This window comes from Dipteris shenzhenensis, chromosome 30 (genome assembly GCF_047967505.1).
Source record: "Dipteris shenzhenensis isolate YYH24624 ecotype China chromosome 30, Dip_SZ_1.0, whole genome shotgun sequence".
NCBI lineage: Eukaryota > Viridiplantae > Streptophyta > Polypodiopsida > Gleicheniales > Dipteridaceae > Dipteris > Dipteris shenzhenensis.
In genome coordinates this window covers 39361285-39373534 of record NC_141625.1, presented here as the reverse complement: position 1 = coordinate 39373534, position 12250 = coordinate 39361285, and positions in this window count along the sequence as shown.

The following is a 12250-nucleotide window of genomic DNA, read 5'->3' as shown; positions in this document are numbered from 1 at the left end:
CACTTTTTAGTAATCCTCGGCATATGACAATACGATGCTGATGTCAAACTTCTCGCTTGCAGCATGTGCAAGGATAAGGCGAACTCTCCTTAAGCCACTCCATGCTCCCAGACATCGTCCCCTCATCCTATCAGCTTCCACTCACCCTCTTCATCTACACACCTCCAAAACCACAACACATTTAAAACAAATCAAGACCCAAAAATTTCAAAAATCACCCAAGCATCCATCAATTTTATGAAAGTGACCTGCTCCATCGGTATGACCGAGTTCAAACCCTATTTTCACTGGTATGTTGCCAAACCCCCTATTTGTCAGGTGTATACCAACATTAAACCCTATTTTTGTCAGTATATATTGATGGATAAATATTGGTATATTTTGACACTATGCTTTTAGAACTGACGGTATATACCGATGGTACCCTAGCAAAAATAGCTCGCACGCTTTTCTCTCTTGCAATGCCTCACATATGTTTCTACCATTTTGCCCATTTTTCCCTCCATTTGACTTCATTTTGCATCCCTACAAACAAAGCTTCCTCCCCACCTCCTGCTTTTCCATCCTCTCCACAAATTTGCCTCTACACTTCTAGGTCTTGCAACAAACCTCTTCCTCCCTTTCCGTCAAGGTGTGTGTTTCTCTTCTCTTTCTTTCATTTCAAAGCTTATGCTTTCTAAGTTATTCTTTTGCTATGTCTTTTCTCTACTTTCCCTCAAGTTTTCCTCTACTTTCCCTCTAGTTTCTGTCTCTTTTATTTTAATAGGAACCATTAGGAATAGCAAGATGTACTAAAGAACCATACCTCTTGTCTTGGTGTGTAGTTTCTCCTTTGCTTTAGTTTCTTACTTGTAGTAGGGCTTTCCCTTGCAAAGCTACTCCATTCCCTTGCTTTGCTGCTCCCACTAGTTTTTGCTTCACCCACTGGTTTCTATTTTTAATCACGTGTTTACTTTGTTTTATCAGGGAGCTGGCTAAAACCTCTCTCTTGCACTCCGAGTTGTCTCTCATTCTTCACCTCTAGGTACAGAACTTCTATTTTTCTCTCCTTATTGTATTATTATGTTGCAATGGCCATTTACTAACTCCTTAAGTGCTAGCAAATGTGACAGGCTTAGGACCCTTATCTCCCTTCACTCTCGCTCCCTCTCTTTCTCTCGTTCTCTTGCTATTCCTCTCTTTTTGTCTTGCTTTCCTCTCTTTCTCTCTTCCTCTTTCTCTCTTTCTCTCTTCCTCTTTCTCTCTTTCCCTCTTTTCTCTGTTCCTCTCTTTCTCTATTTTCCTCTCTTTCTCTCTTGCTCTTTCTCTCTTTCCTCTTCCTCTCTTTCTCTCTTTCTCCCTCACTCTTCCTCTCTTTCTATCCTCCTCTTTCTCTCTTCCCTCTTCCTCTCTTTTCTCTCTTTCTCTTCCTATCTTTCTCTTTCTCTCTTTTCCTCTCTTTTTCTCTTTCTCTTTCCTCTCTTCCTCTTTCTCTCTTTCTCTCTCTTTCTCTCTTTTCTCTTTTCCTCTTTCTCTCTTTCTCTCTTCCTCTGTTTTCCACTCTTTCTCTCTTGCTCCTACTTTGTTTCTCTCTTTCTCTATTTTCCTCTTTCTCTCTTTTTCTGTCTTTCTCTCTTTCTCTTTCTCTTTCTCTTTCTCTTTCTCTCTTTTCCCTGTTCCTCTTTCTCTCTTTCTTAGTCTTTTTCTCTTTCTCTCTTTTCCTCTCTTTTCCTCTCTTCTCTCTTTCTCTCTTTCTCATATCTAGCACACAGCTTTTTCCATAAAGCTTCCGTAGTCTTTTCAGTGACTACTATGAAATAAACTGTCTCCTCCTCTCTTTCCTCTTCCTCTCTTCCTCTCTCGCTCTTCCTCTCTTTTTCTCTTTTCCTCTTCCTCTCTTTTCTCTCTTCCTTTAACTTGCTTTCTCTCCTTTTCTGTCTTTCCTTCTTTCGTCTATTTCTCCTTTCCCTCTCTTTCTATCTTTTCCTCTCTTCTTCTTTTACTTCTCTTATTTCCGTCTCTTTTCTCTCTTCCTCTTATCTCTTTCTCTCTTTTCTTTTTTCTTCTCCTTCTCTCTTTTCCTCTTGCTCTCTTTTTGCTCTTCCTCTTTCTCTCTTCATCCCTTTCTCTTTCTCTCTTTTCCTCACTTCCTCTTTCTCTCTTCCTTCTTTTCCTGTCGTTCTCTCTTCCTCCTCCTTTCTTTCATCTCTCCTTCCCTCTTTCTCTCTTCCTCTTTTCTCTTTCTCTCTTTCTCTCTTTTCCTCTCTTTCTCTCTTCTCTCTTTTCTTTTTTCCTCTCTTTTTCTTTCTTCTACTTCTCTTCTTTCCCTCTCGTTCTCTCTTTTCCTCTCTTCTCCTCTCTTTCTCTCTTGCTCTTCCTCTCTTTTCCTCTTTTCTTTCTTCTTCTCTTTTCTCTCTTACTCTTTTTCTTTTCCTCTTTCTCTCCTCTTTCTCACTTTCTCTCTCCCTCTCTTTTTCTCTCTTGCTCTCGTTCTCTTCATTGCTCTCTTCCTCTCCTTCGTTCTTTCTTTCTTGCTCTCTTTCTCTCTTTTCTCTCTTCCTCTTTCTCTCTTTCTCTTTCTCTCTTTCTCTCTTTTCTTATCTTTCTCTCTTCCATTTCTTCCTCTTTTTCCTCTTAATCATATTGCTTTCTTTCTATCTTTCTATTTTTCTCTCTTCAAGTTTTTGATCTTAGCATCGATGCCCTTTCATACTGTAATCCACAATTGTTCGTAGTTTTTTAATCTTTGAGGAAGAGAGAAAGAGAGGAAGAGCGAGTTCAAGTGATGCTAGGATTTTGGCGATGGAGTGATGCTAGGGAGAGGGAGGTGCTACTATGGGGAGGAAAGAAGTAGAGGGTCACACTATCAATAGGGAAGAAGCACAGGGAGAGACAGAATAGAGGGCGAGGGTTTAGGGGAGGCCTAGAACTTGGGTTTTGATGTTGCTAAGTATCATATTTTCAAGAACTGTCTCCTTGTCTTCAGGGGCACTCGAAAGAGGAATAGTGCTGAAGAGACAAGGAAGCTTGAAAGACAAAGGCTACCATGCAGATTGTTTGCGAAAAGGTAGTGTGAGCAAAAGAAGAGAGCATAAATTATTAGTAGAAGAACTGAGCGGAGTTGGCTATTGAGCAGCAATAGATCAATCTTGGGGCTATGTAATATGTTACTACCCTCGTCCAAAATCCAGGGTATGGGGGGACAAGGTCCATATATAATATGCATGGATTTTATTTTAAAATTTCAAATATGCAAGGGAAAAATATGTCCCCTCTCCCACAAAATGTAAGGTATATACCTTGAAAAATATGCATGATTTTAAGATTTGTACATATTTTTCATAATATGTGAGGCCCGGGAGAGGGGGGGGGTCTTTTGGATGAGGGGAGTAAAAATAAAAAATACACTAAAATATTAAAACCCATCTCCTTTCCAATTAGTGTAACTTTTTCATGTGTTACCCAAATTTCAAGCTGTAAAGACATATTTGAAGCTCTTTAAGTGTAGAACACAACCATGTTTATTTGAATAATCTCTACTCATGACATATTGTTAAATTCATCTCATACTCAAGATTTTGATAGGTTTTCTTACTAAAGGGAGTTGATGCCCCAGGAGCTCAACGTAACTGTGGAGTAGAGACTGCCACACGCATGTTGAGAACTGAGAACAAGGGAGATCTTGACATAAGTACCAGTGCCTAGAACACCACAATTGCATTGTGCCCAGAACACCACAATTGCATTGTGATGAAATTGGACCTATGAGGGAGGGCTATCTATAACGAGAGAAACTTTGAAAAAGTTGACACTAGAGGTGAAAGCATAAGGTGGAAAAATCTAGTAGAGGAAAAAATGGTTGGCAAAGAGCCCACTAATGAAAACAAACCATCAAAGGTTGCAAGGAGATGAAGATGACACAAACCTTAGATTACACGTAAAGACGACCTCATGATATGAGGAAAAGGCAGTGAGGCAAAGAGCAAGAGGAAGAGGTATAATAGGGGTAGCATTGTGAGTAGGAAAGGAACAAAGAGTTATGAAAGAACATGCTCTCTATTCAATGAAAGGTCCAAACCACAAGCAAATTCTCCAAACACATACATGGCTGTGAAAGCAATACGAACCAAAAGGAGCTGTAATGTGATAGATTAAGAGGCAAATACACTCAAAGAGAAGGAGTACCAGCTCCAAAAAGGGTTGACAGAGTGAGCAAGAAAGGGATAGAGGAGTCACAATACACCTAAACTAAGAAGGAGGCTTAAGCGCAAGGAGATAATGCATGATGTTGTGTAGAAAAGGAGGTCTAAAAAATGGCTTGATCATAAAAGAGACACACGACCACCTCCAAAGAAAGCTTATGCAAGAAGAAGGCAATCACCTATCAATCATTGTTCACACATAGGAGTTCAATAGAAAAGAAGTAGGGGGCGTGTTGCGGAGGGAAAGATGGTTTATGAAGGGTTAGGTTATAAACATGAGTATCAGGAATGAACAAAGGGAGTAATTATGTTAGCAAGTAAGTTATATATATATATATATGTATGTAGTGCACCATAATGTTAAATTACCTAATATAAATGAAGGAATATAGACGGTAAATGTGTGTGTGTGTGTGTGTGTGTGTGCACGTGTGCGTGTGTGTGTGCACGTGCATGTGTGTGTGTAATAATCCCATCAATGAACAAACCATACAATTAATTTGATAATTTGGATGATGACCAAATCTGCATGTGAGAAATGGATTGAAATATTTGAGGATACAAAATTGAAGTACATTTTGACAATAATGGTACCACCCTTGTCTAAAGGATGATCATAAACTATGAATGATAAATAAGAATTTTTCTTTATATTGAGTTTGAAAAATTAAGAAACAAAAAAGTACAAAATTTTTCAATCCATCAAGTAGAATGTAGTCCAAGCTTCGAGATCAAAGTCCACTTACCAACCACCATCCAAATAAATCATATGTTAGAATAGTATAGCTCAATTCAGGTAGACATGTAATGCCTGTTTCTCTTGGCTTGTTATCTCTTTACCAAGGAACAAGAACATCCCTCCAGATTCTAGCATATAAAAGTATAATTATTTCACAAAGGAAAGCACTAATAAATAATAAATCAACCCAGTTTTAAAGAAAATGTACAAATAGACTAAAGTTGCATGTAAAGAAGGAGTAAATTAATTAAAGAAGAATTTAATTGAATAAGTTTTTGTGTAAGTGTGTGTGTGTGTGATCATGCGCATGCGTGTGTGTGTATATATGTCTATGTCTATGCACGTGTGCATGCGCGCACGCATGCATGTGTGTGTGTGTGTTTAAAAAAAATAAACCTATTAACAACACGGCACACGATGCTCAAATAAAGGTGGATAAAAACTTTTTTATATATATTGTTATATGGATTCTCATAATATATGAGTACAATTGGTATAAAAAAGTGTCGACCCATCCAGTAGCCTAGGCTCCGAGGTTGGGGTCCAGGGGTCCACTTACATGCATGTGGCTAATATCAATTGTATTCCTTCAAACTTCATTTACCAAACAACCTCATGAATAATTTAATACACCGTTTTGTGTTTGGAAAATTTAAAAAATTAGTACTTGACTCTTTAAATAGTACATATAAAAGCCAACACATTACGATTAATTCAAGCTATATGTGATTTGAAAAGAATTCAACATCATCTTTTATTATATTATGGAAAAAATTAAAGAAAAATCATGCAAAGCAATCATTCTTCAAGCTATGCAAATGTCACACAATTAGTGGAGACGTCAAAGATACCTTTAGATATGCCAATTTTATCTTTATTTTTAGTAGCATAATCAAATTATATGAAGAAAAAAATGCATTTTATATTTAGTCTTGCAATAACTAACCAATGAAGCATGCATTTCTTGTTGCAGTCTCAAAATAAATAAACATTCCTTGAGAACTAGTTCTCATAGATGCAAAGCAAGTGTGTACTAAGTACATAGGCTACATTATACAAAACTTTTAAATCCAATATCTATCATGTAATAAAATGACCTTATTGCAATGATATATTTTATTTTTGCATGTAATTTGATTTTCTAGCTTATAAAAAACGTGTGCATGAACTTTAAAGTATACTGAAGCCCATTGAAGCCTTGAAAATGGTATCAGGGGCTAGTATTTGTAACTCTACTAGAGGAATGATTCGCCAAATGACCTGCACTTTCATAACTTTATACGAAAAATATTCATCCAATGAGTTGAACTTCCATAACTTTGTTCCCCTCTTAAAAGTTACCCTGGTTGAAAGTCGTCATTTGTTAAACCATGACTCAATTGGTTTCTCCTTCAATTTTTAGATTTAGAAATAATCAGATCAAATTACACTAGCATATTAATTTTCACACCTATTGTGATGAGGATTTCAATCTCATTTCAATTACATTTTGGAGGGAACTAGGATTATCAAAATATCCTCCTTGAATTTTATTGCACAAAAGGAGTACAATTGCATTGAAAAGGCAACTCACTACATTGATTGTCATAGGGTATGTTGACTCTACAAGAATAATTATATTCTCATGGATAAGCCTTTCAAGAGGATTTATAAAATATGTTTAGGGGTGTGATGCCTTAAAATTCAAGCTTGCTTCTATCGTAATGTTTTGTTTAGTAATAATCTCACCTACAAAAACGAGTAGATGCTCATTTGAATCAAAGAATTTTTTCATGAAATCCATATTGTTCAAAGAGGTGAGCTTCATATCATAATCAATTTTAATATGCCCTCACATCAATCTAATGTCCTAGAGCCAATCACAACATCACTTTGGTAGAAATACTCATAGCGATTGCGGCTTAAGGTTGACCTAGGAAACTCAATTATCAATTTAAGCTATACTTTCAATACAAATGTCTTATATTCTCCCTAGTATTGTTCAATTTTATGTGCCTTCAGCAATCTTTCAAGTTTGTTAGATATATTTGCTCTACCTTGCACATCTACCATGCATCTTTGAGAAAGAATAATATGACCTCTTTGAATCCTAAACTAATTCTAAACTAGATATGATGCTAGTAAATTTAGCCTACCCCAAATCTCTCTCTCTCTCTCTCTCTCTCTCTCTCACACACACACACACACACACACACTTTCTTCTTCTATCTCTTCCATCCTTGGCCCATTTGGCTTGCCTTCTCAAAGCGGGTGAAGTGGGCTCTGTTAGCCAAGCTCGACTTAGCTTAGCTCTGTCACTCCCAATTGTGGTATTTTGAATTTCATCTCCATATTTTGTTGTGCAATCATTCCATCTCCTTAAGGAACCTCATGAATAATTTAATACACCTTTTTGTGCTCTTGGATGTGTTTGGAAAAATAAAAGCCAACCTATTACAATTAATTCAAGCTATATGTGATTGGAAAAAAATTCAACATCATCTTGTGTTATATTATGCAAACAATAAAAGAAAAATCATGCAAAGAAATCATTCTTCTTGAGCTATCAAAAGCCATACGATTAGTAGAGATGCCACAAATACCTTAATTAGATATGCCAATTTTAGCTTTATTCTAGCTCATTCTTAGTAGCATAAGCAAATTATATGAAGAAAAAAAATGCATTTTTAATTTATTCTTGCAATAACTAGCAATGAAGCATGCATATCTTGTTGACGTAGTCTCAAAATAAATAAGCATGCCTTGAGTACTAGTTCTCATAGATGCAAAGACAAGTGTGTACTAAGTACATAGGTTGCATAACTTTTAAATATAATATCTATCATGCAATAGAATGACCTTATTGCATGATATATTTTATTCTTCCATGGTAATTTGGTGCACCGCAAAGTAAATATATATTATATTATGGGGTAATGGTAAACCATGAATCAATTGGTTTCTCCAAAAATTTTTAGATTTAAAAATAATCAGATCAAATCACACCAGGAGATTCATTTTCAAGCCTATTGTGATGAGAATTTCAACTACATTTTGGAGGGAAATACGATTGTCAAAAGATCCTTCTTGAATTTTATTGCATAAAATGAGCACAATTGCATTGAAAAACTTAATGTTTTTTTTAGTAACAATCTCACCTATAGAAAAACCTATAGATGTTTGGATCAAAGACTTTTTTCATGTCATCTATCTTAAAGTCCATATAGTGGATTCATATGTTCAAATAGGTGGACTTCATAGCATAATCTATTTTATATACCCCCACATCAATCTAGTGTCCTAGAGCCAATCAAAACATCACTTTGGTAGAAAAACTCCTAGCGATCATGCTTAAGGTTGACCTAGGCAACTCAATTATCAAATTAAGTCATATTTTCAATTCAAATGTCTTATTATTTGCATATTCTCCCTAGTATTGTTCTATTTATGTGCCTCTTAAAAACATTAAAGCTTGTATGATAGACTTTATGCTCTACCTTACATGTGTATCATGCATCCTTTCAGGAAGAATATCCAGTATATCTATTTAACAAAGCAGGCATGGCCACCACCTTATTTTGAGAAAACTATAATTCCCACCTTCTTAGACCATAAAACAAAGGATGTTCAAACTTCAATTTTCACATAATAAATATTAAGGTAGGATATTTTGGAATCCATTGTATGAAGAGAGAGAAGATTAGACTTATGCTCAAATTCATAGATCACTCATCTTTATGGGATAGATGATGTATAAATGAAGTGTGAATGTTGTAGTTGCATTTTAAGCGCATTTCTACCCATTGAGGTTTCTTAGATTGTGTCTATTGTCTAGGGTACTATCTTATTTTCCTAACTTTGAGAAACAATTCGAAGGTAATAGCACTCTTGTAAGTAGTATTTGCTTTGTCCTTCAATTAAATTATAGCTTTATAGGTGAATGCTAATTTTATAAGGCATTCTTTGTTATAATGTCCACAAATATAAAAAAAGGTTACCTTCGCTATACCTTCCATTATTTGGGGATGTTTCCTATCTTAGTTTAAAAACATTCAATTTCCCATTAGCATAGCCGCATGTTTGTGTATTAAGATCACAACAACACAAAGCAACTATAGATGCGCTTGGTAGACGTGCAAAATAGCGGGCGCGTCTATAGGCGTTGCTTGAGTAGAGGAATTACGGGCACGTCTAATAGCACGTCTAACAGCTCGTCTATTTGCACGTGTATTAACACGTCTATTTGCATGTCTAAACTGAGAAAATACGGGCCCCTCTAACATTGCGTTTATCAGCGCGTCTATTTGCGCATGTATTAACACGTCTATTTGTACATCTAAATTGAGAAAATACGGGCCCGTCTAACATTGCATTTATCAACACGTATATTTGCACGTGTATTAAGGCATTTATTAACGCATTTGCACTGGGAATTAGACGTGTATTTAGACGCAAACCAGAGAATACAGAAAGTGAGATTTTGGTGTACATCATTGCTTTCCAAACATTGTCATGATTACCAAAGCACATAATTTTAACAAAAACATCAATGTTTTTTTGCAAGCCCACATATACAAGAATTAAGTGAGGTGAGGAGAATGAGACAATATGTAAAATAGTTTTGCCAATATCAATGATGGGCTACGGTTCAATCTCATCCTCAATGAGATCAACCAACTATTTACTTCAAAATCCAAACAAGTGTTTAGATCTACAAATACATTCAACCCACTACTACTTGTGCTACTCATATGCTCATCGAAATTAGCATCATCAATGGTAGGCTTGTCCTCATGGGTAATGGCCTCAATATCTGTATCTCCTATCTCATGATCATCCTCCTCTCTCGTATCACGGTCATCATCACGTCCATGGCCATGATCATCCTCCATATGTTCCATATTAGTAAATGTACTATACATCACTTTGCAACGTGGCATAATAGGTATGACATGCCACCATCTATTATTATCCACCATTGGTTGATAGACAACCTAATTCAAACACAAATACAATCATGTTATTTTTCTTGCATCAAATATTTAAAAGCGAGTATTTTTATATACGTGCATAGTACCTGTTCACATTGTTGCGGTAGTACTAGTGTGTCCTTCCTACTTTGCCAAAACTTTGTGGAGTCAATAGTTACAAAGCCACTTGCATGGCATTTGATTGTTGCATTAGGGCCTCTTTCCACCACATCCTTAAACCACTTTACATCCAAAACATACACAAAGAAGTGTCGAAAGTCAAGCTTAATAATATCTTGGATTATGCCACAATAATCATCCATGGCTCCATTGGCTCCCTCAAAGCTAGCAATGACGCTGCAATCTTGTGTGTTTATCTTATCATCAATCCGTTGTGTTCGAAAACGCTTGTCCTCACACCATATAGCATTGAACATAGTGCACTACACCAAGAAAAAATCAATTAAATAAGCAATCTAAATTATTGAAAGCTCCTAGCTTATGCATAACATTCTATATACCGACCTTGCTCATGCATCCCCTAGCATACTCCCATTCTTCCATTGTGATATGCATCCCCTCGTCTTTCTCTGCTTTCTCCATTTCATCAAGTAGCCAATCCATATGAATATCCTTTGGAAGTGCTCTTAGATACTGAGGGTATGGCACATGAGATCCGTGGTGTGTACGAAAGAGGGCCCTTTCTTCTTGTCTTCTTGCCTTTGCATCCTCGTATCTTGTCACCCATCTTTTCATCACATCACTATTAAGCATGCAATAGAGGTTGATACTATTATGCAACTCCGTGTCTATTACTTTGTTGCGTCCTTTCCCTTGAGGCACAATAGAGGTCATCCTTAGGTCTTCATCATCTCTCTATAGTCGTGGGAGAGAGCTATCCACATCAACAAGAAACTCAGAAATATATACAAGTGACTCTTGTACCAACCAACCCTCGGCCATGCTACCTTCAGGTCTTGCATTTTGTCTCACGAAGCCCTTCAAAGTCTTCATGAAGCGCTCGAGGAAGAACAACCATCGTGCATGTATAGTACCACATATAGCAATCTCATCCACCAAATGCACTATAAGATGTAGTTGGCTTGTGAGAATAGAACGTGGAAATGTCTCCTCCACTAAACAAACCACCTCCACTGACATAACTCGAGCATTCTCAAGCGTGGTGGGATCTATTTCCTTTGAGCTCACATACCTAGAAATGAAAAAGTACAGCATATTAGCAATATGAACACCTTGCATGGAGCTTTGATACGCATCATATTTTGTATCATGTAAATTACCTCACAAGCTCGCCCATCTTGTAAATACAATCTTTCACGTCCTTCGATGCACTACGTGAAATGCTAGTAGGTAGTATTTGCTTATAATTATTCACTCAAAAATTTGAAAGGAAAAAGACATTATGCACATAAAATACTTACTTGGAGCATCTTGTGCCAATCATGAGATTTCAAGCCATATAATTGCTCTACATCTCTTTTCTTGCTCTTTGTAAAGGCTCCCTTCAAACACCTCATGCATCCAGTGGGAGTACGAATTGTAGTAATAGCGCGCTTCACCATCGCCATCTCTAGCTTTGATAACCTCCACGGTGCACGAGGTAAAAAAACACGCCCATTTGGTCTCTCTTGTGGCCAAGCTTCATGCAAATCCCTGTGGTACGTAGATCCTCCCTTATGCCTACGGAATCTCGTGTCCCATTGAAATGCTCCCAAATGGTAGATGTCACATTCTTGAAGATATGCAAGGGATCAACCAGGTGATTGATCTTGAGGTGGGACCAATATGGTAAACAATAAAAGATGGAACTCATAGATGACCTTATTCAATGCGTCTGCCCGTGAGGCAACTAGCGAAGGACCACAAACAGGACATGCATGGTAACCCGATCTAGTGAGACCTGAACAATAGACGCAATTAAGAGTTGAAGGTGGGTTTAGGGTGCCACATCCTTTGCCTATTCATAATTAGAAGTGCAATGCTTACCTGAACACTTGCCATAGCCTGGGAAGTCATGCATCGTCCACATCAAGACTGCTTTGCAGTTGAAGTCTCGTGACGAGGGAGGCCTACTCACATCATGCACCTTAATACCTCTCCAAAGTATCTCTAGCTCGTCAATCAAAGGCTGTTTCCCTGGAATTAGAAGGGACAGCATAACATGTCCTTTCTTAATAGCCATAGAGGGTGGAAGATTATAATTCACCAATATCACTGGCCATACACTGTAAGAGGTGCTTTTGAGACCAAATGGGTTCACACTGTCCATACCCAATCCAAGTCTCAAGCTCCTAGGTTCTTCCTTGAAGCTTGGCCATGTGTCTTCAATATGCTTCCACGCAGGAGAGTCTGCGGGAGTT